Genomic DNA, 19,269 nt, shown 5'->3' with positions numbered 1-19,269 from the left:
GTTATTGATTGATAAAATGTTTCCCCTGGCATGGAATGCATAGCCCATGATGCCCTGTCCTCCTTCAGGCAGAGCCGAGGGCACAGGAGACCCACAGCTGTGCGGACTCCCCGCTGGTGGGGATGGCCACATTCCAGGTGGGACAACAGAGCTCTGCTCAGGGTCATACAGCTGACATGTCACAGATTCAGACTTCCAACCTGCTCTGTGTGGCTTTGCCGTGGCCCGAAGAAGAAGAGCAGGACTCAGAGGCATCTCACAGGTGGACAGAGACCCCAATCTGCGTGCAGCGGTTAAAGCTCCCCGTACACCTCCGGCTGTGGACAGAGACCCCCGAATCTGCGTGCAGCGGTTAAAGGTCCCCGTACACCTCCTGCTGTGGACAGAGACCCCCGAATCTGCGTGCAGCGGTTAAAGGTCCCTGTACACCTCCTGCTGTGGACAGAGACCCCCGAATCTGCGTGCAGCGGTTAAAGGTCACTGTATGCCTCCTGCTGTAACCAGAACCCCACGAACAGCTCATGTCAAGGTTCCCAGGCCGGCCAGGCAGGGCTGGGCAGAGTGAGGTGCTCCAGCTCACGGACAGGGGGACTAAAAAGGCTTGGGGGCTCGGAGAATGTTCATTCCAGTTCCCCAGGGACAGGAATCCGCCCCAGCCCAGGTTCCTGCCCCAGCGAGGCCTTCTCATCGGTGTGATCGGGGTCCGGTTTGGAGCCAGGCCACACAAAGCCACACAGAGCAGCCTCGGAAGTTTGGTGACAGAAAACGACATGACCTTGGCGGGGTTTGGAGGCTGCAGCTTTTGGCGGGGCAGGTCACAGTCCCGGGGTGTTGTGGCCACAGAGCCACGCAGGGGAGGCGCTAGGTTGTGGGTCAGGGGACGGGGAGGCCCCTTCATCCCTGGCCAGATTGGGCAGCAGTGACGCCTTCTTTCCTCCCCCACTGCCCCCCTACAACCCCGACATTCTTCACGGAACCCCTCTGTCTGCTAGGCACTGGGTAGGCACTATTTGTATAAATAAAACTCCTTTCGGGCCTGTGTGGATCCCCTCCTGAGCCAAAAGGCAGTTTGAGTCTGGGAGTGACAAGACCTGGCCGTCACAGGAGTGGGTGGGGCAGGGAGAGGAGGTGACCTTTTGCAGCTCAACCCCCTCCACAGCCTCATGGAAAGGTCCTGCCCAGGACTGTGGGGGAGAGGGGAATGAGGAGGGGGACACTGTCTCAACAAAGGTCATGATGTCCCAGTTTTGCCCGAGGCTGTCCCCCATGTCATTTCTGCCAGCTGCAAAGAGCAGAGGAGCCCACAGCCAGCTCTGAGTGAGGGGATGGCGGCCACCACCCGGCTAGAGCCCCGCTCCACGCCTGCCAGAGCAGAGGATGCTGGAGAAGCAGGGGCCAGGACACATAGGTGGTCCCAGAGCTGGGAGCTGCTGAAGGAGGCTCCAGAGACCCCGCAGCCTCCACAAACAGCATCCACTTCCCGCAAGGTCCTCTCCCCAAGGCCCCATTTGCTTTGAGCAAACAACCCTCTCACTGACTCCCAGGCCTGACCCTGGCCAGGCTGCATGGGGTCCTCTGGGGAAGGTTTTCACAAAGACCTGTCCAGCCCATGGGCCACTGCAGGAAATCCTGGAGGCCAGCGCTACAATGCATCGCTTCCGGCAGCCTAGGGGTACCTGGGCACAGGAAAGAGGTGCCGGCAGCTCTCAGGCTTTCAAAAGGGACTGGGTGGCCCCCTGGGATCATCACGGCCTTGAGCAGCAGTGGTCAGGCAGGGGAACAGAAAGGCTGCCCTGGGAGGGCAATGGGAGTTTCGAGCTGTGAGGGACAGCCTTCCTAAAATCCCACTTTCTCACTCCTCTGCTTACATACATTCCATGGCTCCCCATTGCCCAAAGGATCAAGTCTAGACGCTGAAGCTTGGCAGGCAGGCTTTCTCGAGCGTCTCCACCAGTGGTAGCCCTCTCTCCAGACAGACCAGTCTTACGCCAAACACTCCCGCCCTGACTGAGGTCTTTGTCTTGGCCGCTACATCTGCCTGGAAGGCCCACACTCCTCCCCAGAGCAGCTTTGGGGCGGTCCAGTGTGTTTAGTGCTTATCGTGATTGACTCTGACAGCTCCTTAACCCCATGGTGACTGCAGTTCTCCCAGGTCCAGGACGGTGCCCCAGCTGCTCCCACAGGGAAGATGTGCACAGCGTGATCAAGATAGCCAGACAAGGCCAGGTGCGGTGGCTCACACCTTTAATCCCAACACTTTGGGAGGTTGAGGCTCGTGGATTCATCTTAGGTCAGGAGTTCAAGACCGGCTTGACCAATATGGTGAAACCCTATCTCTACTAAAAAATACAAAATTAGGCCAGGCAAGGTCGCTCACGCCTGTAATCCCAGCACTTTGGGAGGCCAAGGCGGGCAGATCACGAGGTCAGGACATCAAGACCATCCTGGCTAACACGGTGAAACCCCGTTTCTACTAAAAATACAAAAAATTAGCTGGGCGTAGTGGTGGGCGCCTGTAGTCTCAGCTACTAGGGAGGCTGAGGCAGGAGAATGGCGTGAACCCGGGAGGCGGAGCTTGCAGTGAGCCGAGATCATGCCACTGCACTCCAGCCTGGGCGACAGGGCCAGACTCTGTCTCAAAAAAGAAACAAAATTAGCCGGGCTTGGTGGTACACACCTATAATCCCAGCCACTCGGGAGCCTGAGGCAGGAGAATCCCTTGAACCCGGGAGGTGGAGGTTGCTGTGAGCCAAGATCACACCACTGCACTCCAGCTTGGGCGACAGAGTGAAAATCTGTCTTAAAAAAAAAAAAGATATTCAGACCAGGCCGGGCACAGCGGATCATGCCTGTAATCTCAGCACTTTGGGAGGATGAGTTGGCGGGAGGATCGCTTGAGCCTAGGAGTCTGAGAACAGCTTGGGCAACACAGCAAGACCCCATCTCTACAATTTTTTAAAATATTAGCTGGGCGTGGTGTTGTGCACCTGTAGTCCCAGCTATCCAGGAGGCTGAGGTGGGAGGATCACTTGAGCCCCGGTGGTTGAGGCTGCAGTCAGCTGTGATCCCACCACTGCATTTCAGCCTGGGCAACAGGGCAAGACTCTATTCGACACCGCCCCTCCCCGGAAAAGATAAAAATAAAAAAGATAAGGTGAGCATTGAGCATGCAGCTGCCATGTGTGGAGATGCTGAACCTTTTCTCTGCAGCTCTCTGCTTAGGAACAAAAGGAAAGGCAGCTTCTCACAGGACTCAGCTTTCAGCTTAATTTCTTCCTTTTGGCAGAGTGAATTGAGGTCCCCATATTTTATTTTCCTTTCACACCCCCTCCGGCACAAGGCTCAGGTGCTTGGTGCTGGATCTGGAACATGGGCTGGCTCTGTAGGGCTGCTCGGGGAGGAAGCTGCTGAGTTAGAACCCCTCTTTTGGACACGTCTCCCCACCACCCACGCCACCAGCAACTGCAGGAGTCTCTGTAAACCACAAATCTGGCGATGACACTAAGACTAAGAGTTAAACCCGCCAGTGGCCCCTGAGGTCCTCAGAACAAAGTCCGCCACTCTCCTGGAGCTCAGGCCTACCACAACCCCACCCTGCCTCACCTCCTCACTTGTGCAACGGGGAGCACTTAACTTCTATCGTCCTCAAATGTGTATGTTTTCTCTTGCCTCTGTCCTCTTGCACAGGCAGCTCCCGTTGCCTGAAACACTGTTTTCTGCGTCCCCGCTCCTCTTTCTTCTTGTTTTCTTCCCTTCATTTTCGGCTTAAATGCCTCCTCCTCCAGGATGCCCTCCTGATTATTCCAAGACTGGTGGGATGCCTTTAAGGATTTGTGCAGCCCCCAGAGCTGCCCATATATTTTATATTTCTTACACTGTCTTGTCAATACTTGGATAATTGTTCTCCTTGCTAGCCAGCCCCCTGTGAGGATAGGGACCTTTGACTTCTCTAGGTTTCATCCTCTATTCCCTACCTCTGGGGTCACCATCTCATTGATGTCACCAGCACCTCCACTTAAACAATGAAGAATCGCCTCCTCCCCGCTCACTCTCCCTCCCCTCACGCGATCCCACCACCTGGCCAAGGGGGTCTTCCTAAAACATGAGTCAGACCCTGAGTCTCCCCGGCTCAAGCCCACTAGTGACCTCCCCACTGATCTTAGAATAAAGCCCCAAGTCCTCACCATGGCCCACAGGACGCCCGGATCAGATCCTGCCCCCCTTCCCTTGGTCCCTCCTTGTAAGCCCCCTGAGGCTTCCTTCCATACTCTACAGCCCAGCAAACCTCTTGTGCCTCAGGGCCTTTGCACATGCACTCCTGCTGCCAGGAGAATTCCTACTGCTCCCCATGTGACTGGGCCCTCTCCTCCTGCCCAGCCCAGGTGAAAGGAGCCCCCCTCAGAAGCAGGCTGACCTTAGACTCACCGGCTCCAGCACCTGGCTGACTCCCTTCCTAGACCCACCCTAATGACAATTACCGTATTTACCCACTTGGTTATGTTTTTATTCCTCGCATTTCACGAAAATGGAGGAGGCAGGATATTCTGTCTCGCATGCTGTTATAATCCAGATGCCTGGCATGCACCCTCACCCCCAACAGGACTCGGCCAATATTTGAGAAACAAATGGATGAGTGAAGGGACGGAGGCCTTCTCTGCCATGCTGGGTTTGAGGAGGCCAGGGACCAGAACCCCTGCCCACGCCCCCCTGAGCCCCTTCCTCTACCGGCCTCCCCAGGCTCTCCTGGAGACATGTTACCCAGTCACGTGCAGAAGAGGTGACGCTTTTAAACAAAACAAACATGCTTTCAAGTGGCCTGGGGACATGGTGGCTCACACCTGTAGTCCCTGTCACGTGGCCTGGTGTTGGCGGAGGTTTCAGCAGGTGGCATTGAAGGGAGCCACAGACAGATGGATGGACAGAGGGCTGGGCAAGCAAGCAAAACCACCATCCTGGGTCACAGCTCTGCTGAGGTCCGTGAAGTCCTCTCTGCACCGTGTCTGTCTCAAAAGTGTCTGCAATCCATCAGTGTCAGGGGAGCTTGGGGCCTGCCACTGGTGGCTACAGGCTTGGCTCTCTCTGTTAAAATGCTGTGGACACTGGGCACAGTGGCTCATGCCTGTAGTCCCAGCACTTTTGGAGGCTGAGAGGGGGAGGATCTCTTGAACCCAGGAGTTCAAGACCAGCCTGGGCTACATAGTGAGATCCTGTCTCTACCAAAAAAAAAAAAAAAGGAAGAAGGAGAGAGAGAGAGAAAATTAGCCAGGCCTGGTGGCACATGCCTGTGGTCCCAGCTACCGGGGAGGCTGAAGTGGGAGGATCACCTAAGCCCGGGAGGGGAGGCTGCAGTGAACTGAGATTCCATCACTGCACTCCAGCCTGGGTGAAAGAGCGAGACCTTGGCTAAAAAACAACGACAACAACTAAAAGGATGCAACCCATGACGTGGGTGGGGGGTGGGCAAGAGCACAGCTGTCCCCCACTCCACACCATCTTTAGAAGCGGACAGACTGGGCTTGTCCAAAACCACATCATTTGTTCAGGCTCTTGCCTTTCAAAGGGACATCTTCAGAATGTGATCTTCAAGCAGGAAAGAGAAAAAGTTGTGGGAAGGAGAGGCAAGGAGAGAAAAGGAAAGAAAAAAGAAGGAAGGGATGGAGAGAGAGAGGAAAGAAAGAAAGAAAAAGAAAGAAAGGGAGGGAGGAAGGAAGGAAGGAGAAGAGGGGAAAAGGGAGGGAGAGAGAAAAGGGAGAAGGAAGAAAATGAAAGAAGGAAGGAGGGAGGAAAGAGAGAGAGAGAGACCAACAGAAAGCCAGAGAGACGGGAGAGGAAGGAAAAAACAGAGAAAGAAAGAAGAAAAAGAGAAAGGCAGGAGGGGCAAGGGGAAGAATCAACATGCACATCAGCCCTTAATCAGAGGAGCCCCAGCCCCCTGTCCCTAAGCCACCCCAGAGGCCCCCGTCTCCCCTTGGCAGACCAGGCTTGCTGGTGGGACCCCACCCACCGCCCAGGCCCGCCCCGCTCCTGGACACGGCGGTTACACAACGGCCTCTGTGGACACCGTCCAGAAGCTGGAGGTCACATGGGGCAGCTTCGCCCGGGACTGGGAGGCGCTTCCCAGACCCAGGCCACCCCTCCTCCCCGGCGAGCTTGGCCGGGAGTCAGCTCTCCAGCGCACTGGCCAGAGTGTTCCCAGATGTGCACCGCGGGTGATAAAAGGCGCACTGGTTCCTGTCAGCAGCAGGGAACTCCAGGAGGGGACCCCCAGCAGCCGGCCGGGGCAGATGTTTGCAACGTGTGCGCTGGCGGCAGGGAGGGGAAGCCAGAGGCACTGGGATGGCCTGGCTGGCTCGCAAGGGGACCACACAGGGGTGTCGCCGCACCCCCTCTCCTGGGACGCACATCAGACGGGATGGGGTCAGGTGCAGTTAGGAGGAGACACCCTGCCCTTCCCACCTGGCTGCTCACTCCACCGTGGACTGCCCTGGGAGTGTCATCCGGTTTGGGGTTACCCTGGGCCTCTACTGCCTGCCCTGGAACTGCATCCCAGCTTGGAAATGGGCTGCTCCTCCCTCTGCCCCTGAGTTTCTGGGGATGGTGCCAGTCCCAGTACTTTGCCCTTGACCCTTGGTAACAGGGAAGCATGTAACCCAGTCCCGACCAATCACAGTTTCCCATTCCCCTGGCCGCTGTGATTGGTGCAGGGATGGGCACGGGACCTGAACAGGACCAATGGAGTCCTTCCCTGAGAATGAAGAAAGTTCCCTCCTGAGTCTCAGACCGTGTGAGGAGCGATTCTGGAAGGTCGCTCGTGGCCACTAGACTCCTCGGCAGACCAGGAGATCGGGATCTGGAATGGGGCTTGGAGTTGAGCTCATGCAGCAAGCTAGGGGCAGGGTGAGTTTAGGACAAGAATCAGCCAGGCTCCTGGCCGGCTGGGAGGGGCTCCGGCAGTCCCAGCAGCGTGGGCGAGGAGAAGGGAGTGGAGCAGCCACTCTGGGCTACCCAGTGACCTTGAACATTTGAGCCCCGTGAAATCGGGGCAGCTGGATGAGGAGCGCAGAGGCAGCTGGGGCTGCGCACAGAGCACGGGGAGGGACTGCCCCCGCTGGGTCCTCAGAGAGAGGCCGCTTTCTGCTTTAAAATGCAGGCAGAGGCCAATTAAACCAAAGCACCGAGGTGCCTCCCGGCAGAGATGGCCGCAGGAAGGGGTTAAACAAGGGCACAGCTCACTGGCCAGCTTGGGACAGGAAGTGGGGCCAAGCTGAGGCCAGGCCAGGGAGGAAATGCAGGACTCTCTCCCTCAACCCTCAAACTGACCTTTTCAGATCACCCAAATCTTCTTCCTTTTTTTCCTAATATGTCTGAGCACCAAGCAGCCCTGTGATTTGTGGTCGTGGTTTCTGTGTCTCAGGACAGCTGCCGGGGGAGGAACTATGTTTTGCTCACTGTACAGATGAGGAAACTGAGGGTCACAGTGGTGATGCAGCTGCTGATAACTGACAGGGCTGAGGCTGAAATCAGGCCCTTCTGACCCCCAGGCCAGGGCTCTTTCTTTCTTTTTTATTTTTCTTTTAGAGACAGGATCTCACTCTGTCGCACAGGCTGGAGTGCAGTGGTGCGATCACTGCTCACTGCAGCCTCTACCTCTCAGGCTCAAGTGATCCTCCCACCTCAGCCTCCCAAGTAGCTGGGACTACAGGCATGCACCACCACACCTGGCTAATTTTTTTTAACGTTTTTGTAGAGATAGGGTCTCACTATGTTGCCCAGGCTGGTCTCAAACTCCTGGGCTCAAGTGATCCTCCCACCTCTGCCTCCCAAAGTGCTGGGAATGCCAGATGTGAGTGCCGTGCTGGGCCTTTCCAGAGCTCTTTCCTTGACAGCTCTGTGGCTCCCACTGACAGGGCTCTGCCAGGGAGCTGAGGAGCTGCCTCTCTGTCCCTTCGCCCTATGCTGGGGTGACTCACAGATGCCCTGGTCTCGTGGTGGCCTGACTATGGCCTCCCCACTCTCTGCTCCCATCTCCTCTCTCACAGAGCCCAGCTGTGAGTGGATATCTGTCCACCATGTATAGCTGGTGACCACACGCACACACACACACACACACACACACCACAGTCTGTCCTGGAGAAACTTCAGAAGGAAGGTACATCACGCTTTGAGCCTCTGCTCCTGGAACTGCTATTTGGGCCAAGTCCCTTCTGACTTTCTGGCCCATCCAGGGCATTTTGCTGGATAGTTTGGAGCCGTAGCTGAGGGAAGGGCTGTCCTCTCTGATTCCAGCACTTCCCAGTGCTTCCTCCAGGTGTGAGGGTCACAGGTACAGCTTCAGGGAGGGGCTGGAGCCCACCAAGCCCTGTGGTGTCTCCAGCGGGGGGATGGCAGTGGCTGTCCCTGTTGAAGGCAGATATGCCTGGGCTCAAGCCTTGCCCTGCCTTCCCCCCGGTACACTCAGTTGTGTGACCCTGTCAAGTCGCGTAACCTCTGAGAGCCGCAGTTTCCCCATCTGTGAAGTGGAGATAATGATGCCCTTAGGACTGCTGAGTGACTGGCGGACCCTTGCCTGCAGGCTGTTATACCAACAGGCACCGCTGTCCCCAAAGCTGCCACCCAGCGAGCCCAGCGCCACCCCACTCTCATGCCCCAGTCCAGCAGCCCTGAAAGGCTGGGGGTGGGGTCAGGCAGAAAATGGAGCAGCCCGGCCAGCAGGGTGGGGACCGGAAAAAGAAGGGGGTGGCTTCAGGAAAGGTGTGGCCGGAACCCCCGGAGCCAGCAGCTGGAAGGAAGGAGTCGCCAGGTGGGTCCCGCCCTCGGCAGGCTGCGCCGGGGGGCATGAGGCCAGGGTGCTTGGCTGGGCCATTCCTACCTCCGGAGACCCTGGGATGTCCTTCGGGATGGAGGGCCAAGCATTGTCCCTGATTACAAGAGGTGCTTGCTGGTGGCTTTCACATGGTTCATTGTATGCTGGGGCCTTGGGAACTGACTTCAGCACTCCTGGATCAGTGGGGTCTCAGATCACGGCCCTCCATCTGCCATGTCCCTGAGCTTGGTGCCGGTGCGGGCTGCAGACCAGGGGTGTGGCGGGAAGGGAGGAGGGCTGAGCTCTCCTGGCTGCAGTCACTCATTCAGCCTGCGTCAGCGTGTGCCCCTGGATGTCTGGCCCTGGGCTAGGCCCTGAGGAGAGGGCGATAGAAACTCTGTGTGACCCCTGCCTTCCAGGAGCTCTGGCGGGGTCTGGCCTGAGCAGCCACATGCACAATGATTCTGCAGGTGCCCCAAGAGCAGCACGTGACCCGGCCATGGGGAGATGGGGAAACTTCCCAGAGGAGGTGGAGGTTGAGACCTGAAGGACCAGGAGTCGGCCAGGCTGAGGTGGTAGAGAGAGAAGAGAAGGCACTCCAGGCCAAGGGGCAGCACGTGCAAAGGCCCTGAGGCCAGAGAATCCGTAGGACAAACAAATAAGCAACCAAAAATGGGGATGAGGGAGAGGAGTCAGTCTTCGGGGCCACTCTGAGTGCCTTTAAAGGGCTGGATACGAAATGTGGCACATCAGGGCACTGCCGAGGGTCACATGGCTAATAGGAGTGGGTTAGGACTCAAACCCAGGTCTGAGTCCCTTTGATCCGTGAAGTCATGCACCACACAGAGTCTTTCTCAGGCCAAGGGTGTGGCCCTGTCCCAGGGGATTTGACAGACCAACCAGAAACTGAGCCACAACTTAGAACTTGACCTTTGGAAACAGACAGCAGGCACTGGCCAAGGGCGTCATGGAGAAGGTGACCTTAGGCTGAGCCTGGAGGGACAGGTGAGTTTAGGTTCCCAGTAGGCGAAAGGAAGAGAGGACACAGCAGAGTCCTCCAAAAAAAGATGGGCCTCCAGGCCACCTCCCATCTGCACTCCCGGCCCCCACCTCCCCTTCTGCACCCCTGGCCACCTTCCCATCTGCAGCCCCCACCTCCCCCTCTGCACCCCCTGACCACCTTCCCATCTGCACACTTTCCTCCCTCTACCAGCCAGTTTCCTCCCCTCCTCCAGCCTCAGTCTCCCCATCACAAGGGGAAAGGAGGAGACCCAGGCAAAAAGGGCCAGGACAACTTGGGGACTCTCAGGAGGGCTCTGGGTTATCTCCTTCCCAAGGAGAGGGGAGGGGGCAGGGGGCCTAGAGTCAAGGCCCCCAGCCTAGTCCCCTGCACTTCCCTCCTGCCAGGACTCTGAACAATGACTCTGGAAAGTGGGGTTACTAAGACCCTCCAGGGGCATGGGTAAGGTGCCAAGGAGTGCCTGGTACACTGTAGGTATTCAATAAATGCTCCTGGGCCCTCTGGGTGCTACCCATTCCCCCTGACAAGAAGCAGCTACTGATCCACAATGAGTGGGGCAAAGTCCTCTTGTAGGCCCCAAATGTCCAGTGCTAAAGGGTCCCCACCTGAAAACAAGTCCTACCCCTCTCAGTACGCGGGTGTGTACACACAGAAACATGCTCACACTCACACATACGTGTACACACAGAAACGTGCAAACACGTGTACACACAGAAATGCATACACACAAAAACACATGCACACACAGAAATGTGCACACTTAGACACACGTGTGCACACACGGCGTCGAAAATCCCATCCCCCTGGCCAGGCACAGTGGCTCACACCTGTAATCCTAGCACTTTGGGAGGCCGAGGCGGGCAGATTGCCTCAGCTCAGGAGTTCAAGACCAGCCTGGACAACAAGGCAAAACCCTGTCTCTACTAAAATACAAAAGTTAGCTCGGTGTGGTGGTGGGCACCTGTAATCCCAGCTACTGGGGAGGCTGAGGCAAGAGAATGGCTTGAACCTGAGAGGCGGAGGTTGCAGTGAGCGGAGATAGCGCCACTGCACTCCTGGGTGACAGAGCGAAACTCTATCTCATTTAAAAAAAAAAAAAATCCCATCCCCCTATCTCTCCGTCCACGAACTCACCCCTGCATCCCCAAGGCTCTGCCCAGCTCTGTGCCCTGTAAATAGCCATTCAAGGTTCCAGAGCTCCAAGCCCCAGGACCAAGGGGAGGTCCCACAGCTGAGCACTTCATGTCCCTTCCTGTCTGACTCCTCAGTGCTCTTAGTCACTAGTGGCTACAAGTTGGGGTGGGTCTCATGGCTAACTAGGGATGGAATAAGTGGTACCCAGGCTTTGGAGAGGCAGCGCCAAGTTCAAATTCAATTACTCATCAGGGTTACTGTGTCCCTTTTTTTTTTTTTTTGAGATGGAGTCTTGCTCTGTCGCCCCAGGCTGGAGTGCAGTGGCACGATCTTGGCTCACTGCAACCTCCGCCTCCTGGGTTCAAGCGATTCTCAGCCTCCCATGTAGCTGGGATTACAGGCGTGCACCATCATGCCCAACTAATTTTTGTATTTTTAGTAGAAACGGGATTTCACCATGTTGACCAGGATGGTCTCAATCTCTTGACCTCGTGATCCGCCTGCCTCAGCCTCCCAAAGTGCTGGGATTACAGGCGTGAGCCACCACGCCAGGCCTCACTCTGTTCCATTATTTAGGTTGAGCACTGCAAGGAATCCATGACAAAGGGGATGCTGTTCACATCGTGGACATCTTTATAATCTAGAAAACATGTTTGTGTTTTTATGATAGCTTTATTGACTTGAAAGATGGACTACTTATCCATCAATTATATCAATTTTCTGTCAGATGGCAGCAAAGGCGCTTGTTCTAACAAAATCAGTGTCATGCAATTGTCTTAATTACTCCCAGTGGTTGTTATTAAAACTGGGGGTTCCTATTATTTTGTTTAATTTATATATAATGACATCATATCTGGTATACTATTGTTAAGAAATTAATCATAGGAGGCCGGGCGCGGTGGCTCACGCCTGTAATCCCAGCACTCTGGGAGGCCGAGGTGGGCGGATCACAAGGTCAGGAGATCGAGACCATCCTGGCTAACATGGTGAAACCCCGTCTCTACTAAAAATATAAAAAATTAGCCGGGCGTGGTGGCAGGCGCCTGTAGTCCCAGCTACTCGGGAGGCTGAGGCAGGAGAATGGTGTGAACCCGGGAGGCAGAGCTTGCAGTGAGCCAAGATTGCGCCACTGTACTCCAGCCTGGGCGACAGAGCAAGACTCCGTCTCAAAAAAAAAAAAAAAAAGAAATTAATCATAGGATAACTTTATTTATTTATTTGACATGGAGTCTGCTCTGTGACCCAGGCTGGAGTGTGGTGGCGTGATCTCCGCTCACTGCAATCTCTACCTCCTGGGTTCAAGCAATTCTTCTGCCTCAGCCTCCTGAGTATCTGGGACTACAGGCATGCACCCCTACGCCTGACTAATTTGTTTGTATTTTTAGTAGAGATGGGGTTTTGCCATGTGGCCAGCCTGGTCTCAAACTCCTGACCCTAGGTGATCCACCTGCCTCGGCCTCCCAAAGTGCTGGGATTACAGGTCTGAGCCACCTGGCCAGATGAATCATAGGATAACTTTAAAATATTAGTTGGAGAAAGAGGTGGCCTCTCAGCCTGTTTCCACATGTGTCTTCTGGGCCTAATGGCTCACCCCTTTTGAGTTGTGCCAAGGATACAGGAAAATCTATGTGAAGTTTGTGATGGCCGGTAGGTGCTTAGCCAGTGGCACCTCTGACATGCAGCTCTCCTGGAAACTTGCTCTGCAAAGTGGCAAAGTGGAGGGAGCTCACTGCCTCAGTTTACCCACCCGAGAAGAGAGGCAAATCTCCCCAAGATCGGAGGAGGCTCGGTCATCACAGAGTCCTGTTCCTGCCTGGGCTGAAATTCTCACCCCTGAGCTTCTCCAAATTTGGTGCTGCCCAGAGTCCTGACCCTGTTTCCTGTCCCCCCACATCCCGCCCCTCCGTCCTGGCTGCCAGAGGGGCCGCACTGATGGGTCCCTCCCTAGAGCCCCCAGAAACTGCCCATAGAGGGAATCCTCTTCCTCCTCTTACAGGCTGGAAGCTACAGAATGTTTCTTTTGGAATTTTTTGGCTTCCACATTGCAGAATGTTCTAGCCTCGTCAGCCACAGGCCCCCCTTCCCTCTCGGCTGGCAATTCTTTGGCCAAAGGCGAGCTTGGGCCTCACCTCTCCTCTCCCTCCTCCTCCTTCTCTGAAGTTTGTTGTGAACAAAACAAGACATGCCAAGGAGCTCAGAAGATCTGACCGGAAATTAATGAAACTCACCCAACAGCTGATGCTTTCCAAAAATAGAGAGGCCGGGACAGCAGAGCAGGACAGCTTGTGGCACCCCCAAAACGACAAAAAGCGGGAGGGCAGGGGAGAATCCGGAGGGCTGTTTTGGGCCTCGCCTTGGCCTGGAAGAGAAAATCCTAGCTCTTTCCTCATCTAGCTCCGAACCCTCCTTTCTTGGCAGTGGAATAATTAAATATTCATGCCTTTTCTCCTTCCCCTAAGAAAACGATAAGTCAGATTTCTGCACACACACACAGAAAAAGCGACCCAAGGTGAGGGGTTGGAGCCAAATTTCAGTTGGAGACAAAGCCTTCACTTCAATTTACGAATGAAAACACCCTTCACCTTTGCCGCTGTGAATTTCCTAGATACACATGGTCAAGACAATCTGAGAATTATGAGGCTCCAGGACCAATTAGGGCTGTTTGTGTTGACGTCAAGTCTGGGGAAATTTTTTTTTCTTCCCTTTGCAAGTATTTATGATACTGACAGATGCAGCAGGGAAAAAAATCCATGAACAGGAATGAGCCTTGTTGGGCCACGTGGGTAAGGACTCAATGTGAAAAGCAGTCCCTGATATGGTTTAAACCACCAGATCTGTGCCCCTGATCTGCAGGCATGAAGACAGGGAAAGACAGCAATTATTGTGCACCTACTGTGTGCCAACATGCTCCCAGGCATGTTATGAAGACTGCATGGTTGGTTTGTTCGGTTTTTTTGTTTTTTGCTTTTTTTTGAGACAGAGTCTTGCTCTGTGGCCCAGACTAGAATGCAGTGGCGCCATCTCAGCTCACTGCAACCTCTGCCTCCCGGGTTCAAGCAATTTTCCTGCCTCAGCCTCCTGAGTAGCTGGGATTACAGGCATGCACCACCACACCCAGCTAATTTTTGTATTTTTAGTAGAGATAGGGTTTCACCATGTTGGCCAGGTTGGTCTAGAATTCCTGACCTCAAGTGATCCGCCTGCCTCGGCCTCCCAAAGTGTTGGGATTACAGGCATGAGCCACGGCGCCCGGCCAAGTGCATGGTTTAATCCCAACAACAGACCCAAGGAGAAAGAGCTCATCCCATTCTGTGGGTGAGGAAATGGAGCAGCGGAGTCATTTTCTCAAAGGCCAGGGATGGGATTTCGATCCTGGCTCATTTCGCTTTTTTTTTTTTTTTTTTTTTTTTTTTTTGAGATGCAGTTTCCCTCTTCTTGCCCAGGCTGCAGTGCAATGGTGCAATCTCGGCTCACTGCAGCTTCTGCCTCCCGGGTTCAAGGATTCCCCTGCCTCAGCCTTCCAAGCAGCTGGGATTACAAGTGCAAGCCACCACGCCCAGGTAATTTTCTGTATTTTTAGTAGAGACGGGGTTTCACCATGTGGGCCAGTCTGGTCTCGAACTCCTGGCCTCAAGTGATCCGCCTGCCTCGGCCTCCCAAAGTGCTGGGATTACAGGGGTGAGCCACCGTGCCCGGCTTCGTTTAGCTTTAAAGACGGTCCCACTGTTTGCAATTCTATGCCATTTAGGTTCTCCCCGTGCAAAGCGCAGTAAAGTTTGCCATCCTGTGGGAGGCCAAGGTTGCAGCCTTTAGGCTCTGCTTGGAGTCATATCTCTCCTGCACACCAGGAAAATCAGAGAAGAATCTGGAGGGGCTGAAGGGCCTGGATCAGGCCCAGCGTCTGAAGGGACTTAACAAGGAGTAAAGTATCTGCCCTGCTGTCCCTTACAAAACCACCTGGAGAGGGACAGGGCTGGTGGTGTGGTTTAACGCAGCCCACACTTTCACTCAAACATACATCGATTCGGCACCTGCTGTAGGCAAGGGGACAGTGCGGTGGTAAAGTGCAGCCTCTTCAATGCTGGCCCTGAATAAGGGGTCGCTCCCTCTGGACCTCAGTGTCCACATCTGAAAAATGGGGACAAGGAGAGAGGCCCCTGGCAAGGTTGTTGTGGGCACTGAGATGAAGCAGCAGAGGTCCCCTGTGGGCTTCTGCAGCCAGAGGCCTGGGTTCAAATCCTGCCTCTGGGTGGCTGTGGTGGCTCGTGCCTGGAATCCGAGTTTTGAGAGGCCGAGGCAGGAGGATCACTTGAGGCCAGGAGTTTAAGACCAGCCTGGGCAACACAGCGAGACCTCATAGCGCTAATTTATTATTATTATTATTATTTTAATTAGCAGGGTGTGGCGGCCCACACCTGTAGTCCCAGCTACTCTGGAATCTGAGGCGGAAGGATCACTTGAGTCCAGGAGGTCAAGGCTGCAGCGAGCTGTGACTGTGCCACTGAACTCCAGCCTGCATGACAGAGAGAGACCTTGTCTTGAAAAAAAAATCCTGCCTGTACCTCCTGTGTGACTTCAGGCCTGCAACTCACCTCTCAGTGTCTCCGCTTCCTCGCCTGGAAAATGCAATGGTAACAGTGGCTACCTCACACTATTGTTGTGAGGGGTAAAGGCATTTGTTTATAATTTGTTAAACAGGGCAGGTCGTGGTAGCTCATGCCTGTAATCCCGGCACTTTGGGAGGCCAAGGCGGGTGGATCATGAGGTCAGAAGTTCAAGACCAGCCTGACTAACATAGTGAAACCCGGTTTCTACTAAAAATACAAAAATTAGCCGGGTATGGTGGTGCACGCCTGTAGTTCCAGCTACCTGGGAGGCTGAGGCAGGAGAATCGTTTGAACCCGGGAGGCGGAGGTTGTGGTGAGCCGAGATTGTGCCTCTGCACTCCAGCCTGGGCAACAGAGTGAGATTCTGTCTCAAAAAAAAATTTTTTTTTTGTTAAACAGTACATATATATTTTATGTAGTTTTCTGTAGACCTGTTCATAAGAATTGTCTGTGGTGGTGGAGAAGGGGCATTGCACACGAAACCCCTTAGCACAGTCCAGGCACACAGGCAGTCATCAGGAAATGTGCTGCTATTTTTATCCTGTAGGTTAGTGGGAGCCATGGAGAGTCTTGGAGTGAGACAGTCACATTGAGCAAAGTTCTATTTTAAGCATTTTAGAAGTGAAGATTTACGAGCCGAGACCACCAGTGCATGAGCTACCTTTGTGTGTGTGAGGAAAAGATGTCCCCCGCTGGGCAGACAGAGCCTCATGCCAGGGCACATGGCTTGTTGGATGGAGCCAAGCACCCTTGCAGAGTGAACAACCTGCCCAACAGTACCTGGCAGCTTTGGCCAAGAGGACATAATGGAGTAGTTGTTAATTAGAGCCTCTGCCACTGAATCTCTCTGCCTCTCTTACTCAGTGTCCCCTCCCCCGCTCCCCACCCCACCAACCCCCCTGCATAGAGCGGGCAGCCCTGAGCCTGGAAGCCCACGCAGCAGATGGAAAGGCTTCCAGCTGGCCCCGGGCATGTGTGTGGGTGGGTGGAAGGGGGTGGGTGGAACAATTTCCTGTGCCCCGATCCCAGCTAGCTCACTCTCTGACCACATTTTTCCACCTCGCTTTTTTCCTTATAATTCGCTCACACATCTTACAATCTGGATTGTTTTTTGTGAATGGAATGTAACCTGAGAGCTGGGGAGGAAAGTCCCGGTGAGGCCGTATAGATGGAGAAGGCGCCCCTCTCCGTGTGAAAGGGGAGCCGGGGCAGGCACTGCGGGCTCCCTGGTGGCCAGGGCAGCCGGCAAGACGGACAGGGCCAGGTGGGGAAGGTCACAGCGCCCGCAAGGCCGAAGAAACAGGAGAGGTTGGGACTCCCCCAACCCCCTGCCGCCTGGCAGCTCCCCCAACCGTGTTTTCTGAGCAGGACCACCCAGGGAGAATCTGACCCCTGCTGGGATGGGGCACTGGGGGCTGTGGCCTCTTCCAGGAGGAGTCTGGTGACTTCCAGCGGCAGATCTGAAGTCTGTGCCCAGCACCCGGTACTAAGTAGCCCTCGTTCACTAATTCATTCGTTCATTAATTTGTTCAAAAATATTTATTGAGTGCCATGTGCCAGGCACGGCGCCAGGCACCGGGAACTGCTGTGAACGAGACAGCTGAGGCCCTGCCCTCGTGGATGGTGGGGAAAAGTAACCAGCACACGCCTCTGAACGCTGACAGGCATTAGGGGTTCCTCCGTGAGCTAAGCGCTTTGTGTGTGTTATGTCATTTCATCCCCAAGCAACTCTAGAAGTGATGTTGTCACTGCCCATTGAACACACGAGAAAAATCAAGGCCCAGACAGATTCAACAACTTGCCGACGAACAGAGTCAGGAAGGCTGGACCCAGGTCCTGTTGACCCCTGTCCTGGGAGTCTCACCACTGCGCCTCCCACAGCTGAGTCCCAGCTTCGGACGGGTCCCAGGCTCCCGGGACTCCCTGGGCATGGGAGGTCTGGCATCAGAGGCTTCCTGGCCCTTCCCAGTGGCGAGGCAGGCCTTGCTTTGCTGAAGAGCTGGGGCCTGCCAGGGTTGCCCCCGATGCAGCCAGGGAAAGAGTGTGAATTTGAGGGACTCACAAAGCTTCCCAAGGCTCCTGCCTTCAGAAGCTGAGGTTAATGACTCCCTCACCAAAGAGTGAGTGTGAGGATGAAACAAGGTTCAGTTTAGGCAAAGTGCTAAGCAAGCTTTCTGGCATATGGTAGGAGTTCGATAAATGCTGCTTGCACAGTGAACAAACTGCCCAACAGTACCTGGCAGTACACTTCCCGGTGTCTTTCATTAAAAGGTGCTACAATTGAGCTGAGAGGTCCAGCAGGGGTTGGCGTTGAGGCTAGATAGATTTGGGTGGCGCTGAGGACTCTGGAGAGAAGCCAAAAGGTGGCTGTTCCAGACCCTGCCTGCCGCTTCCAACACACCTGTCCTTTCTGAGCACTCACTGTGCTCACAGTGTGCCAGCACTTTCCCTGGGCAGCCCAGAGCCACAGAAATAGCCCTCAGCAAGAAGACCTTGAAGATGGGGCTACGGTCATTGCCTTCAAAAGCCTGGAAAGCTTCAAAGGAATTAATACGGTATATGCTTTCCTGGATTTGTGAGCTGAGAGAGCCCATGTAGACTGAAAGCTCCCGGCCCTGGCCCTTCTGTCTGCTGAAAAAAAATGGAGCTATAATCCATATGCCATAAAATTAACAATTTTAAAGTGTGCAATTCAGAGGTTTTTCATATATTCACAAGGGTGCTCGAGTATCACCACTGTCTACTTCCAGAACATTTTCATCACCCCAAAAGATCCCATGCACTTAACAGTCACCCCATCCCCTCTCCCCCTGCCCCCCAGCCTCAGGCAACCATGCATCCACTTTATATCTCTATGAACGTTCTTGTTCTGAACAGTTCTTGTAAATGGAAACCTATGCCATGCAGGTCTTCTGTGAACTGCTTCTTTCACTTAGCATGTTTTCACGATTCATCCACACTGTAACATGACTCAGCACTTCATTCCTTTTCCTGGCTGAATAATATTCCACTGTGTGGATGTACCACACCTTATCTCTTCATCAATGGATGGACATCTGGTGATTTCCACTAGTTGGCTACTTAAGAATATTGCTGTTATAAACATCTGTGGACAGGTTTTGGTGTGAGCAGATGCTCTCATTCATCTTAGGTATAAGCCTAGGAGTGGAATTGCTGGGCTGCATGCTAACTCTGTGTTTAAACCTTTTGAGGAGCTGCCAGACCGTTTCCACTGCAGCTGCACCACTGTCATCCCCACCTGCCACAAAGATGGGTTCCAATTTCTCTGTATCCTCACCCACACTTGCTGTCATCAGTCTGTATGACCCCAGCTGCTGCACTGGCGGGAGTGAAGCAGCTTTTCAGTGCCATGTGGCCCTTCACTGGCATGTGCTTGTCTAACTGGGGCTCTCATGAGACTGGCTCCAGCAAGGCACGGCCCACCCATGCCTGTCACCTGTCACGTCCACCACTGGGCCTTCAGAGCCAAGCCCGGAGCAATTGCTCCATAAAAATGCGTTAAATGAGTGAGTAGCTCAAGAACTCCTAAAGTGCAAGGCAGCCATCCTGACTGCATGTGGCTCTGAGTTCCAAGGATTTTTTATCATTTAGAGAAGTCCAAGAAACCATAACAAAATTGCCATCGTGTGGAAATTTCCCAGGGCCCATCTGATGACCTGTCCTCACTTCAGGCCCCCTGGGGC

This window comes from Pan troglodytes, chromosome 18 (genome assembly GCF_028858775.2).
Source record: "Pan troglodytes isolate AG18354 chromosome 18, NHGRI_mPanTro3-v2.0_pri, whole genome shotgun sequence".
NCBI lineage: Eukaryota > Metazoa > Chordata > Mammalia > Primates > Hominidae > Pan > Pan troglodytes.
This window is presented reverse-complemented; position numbering follows the sequence as displayed.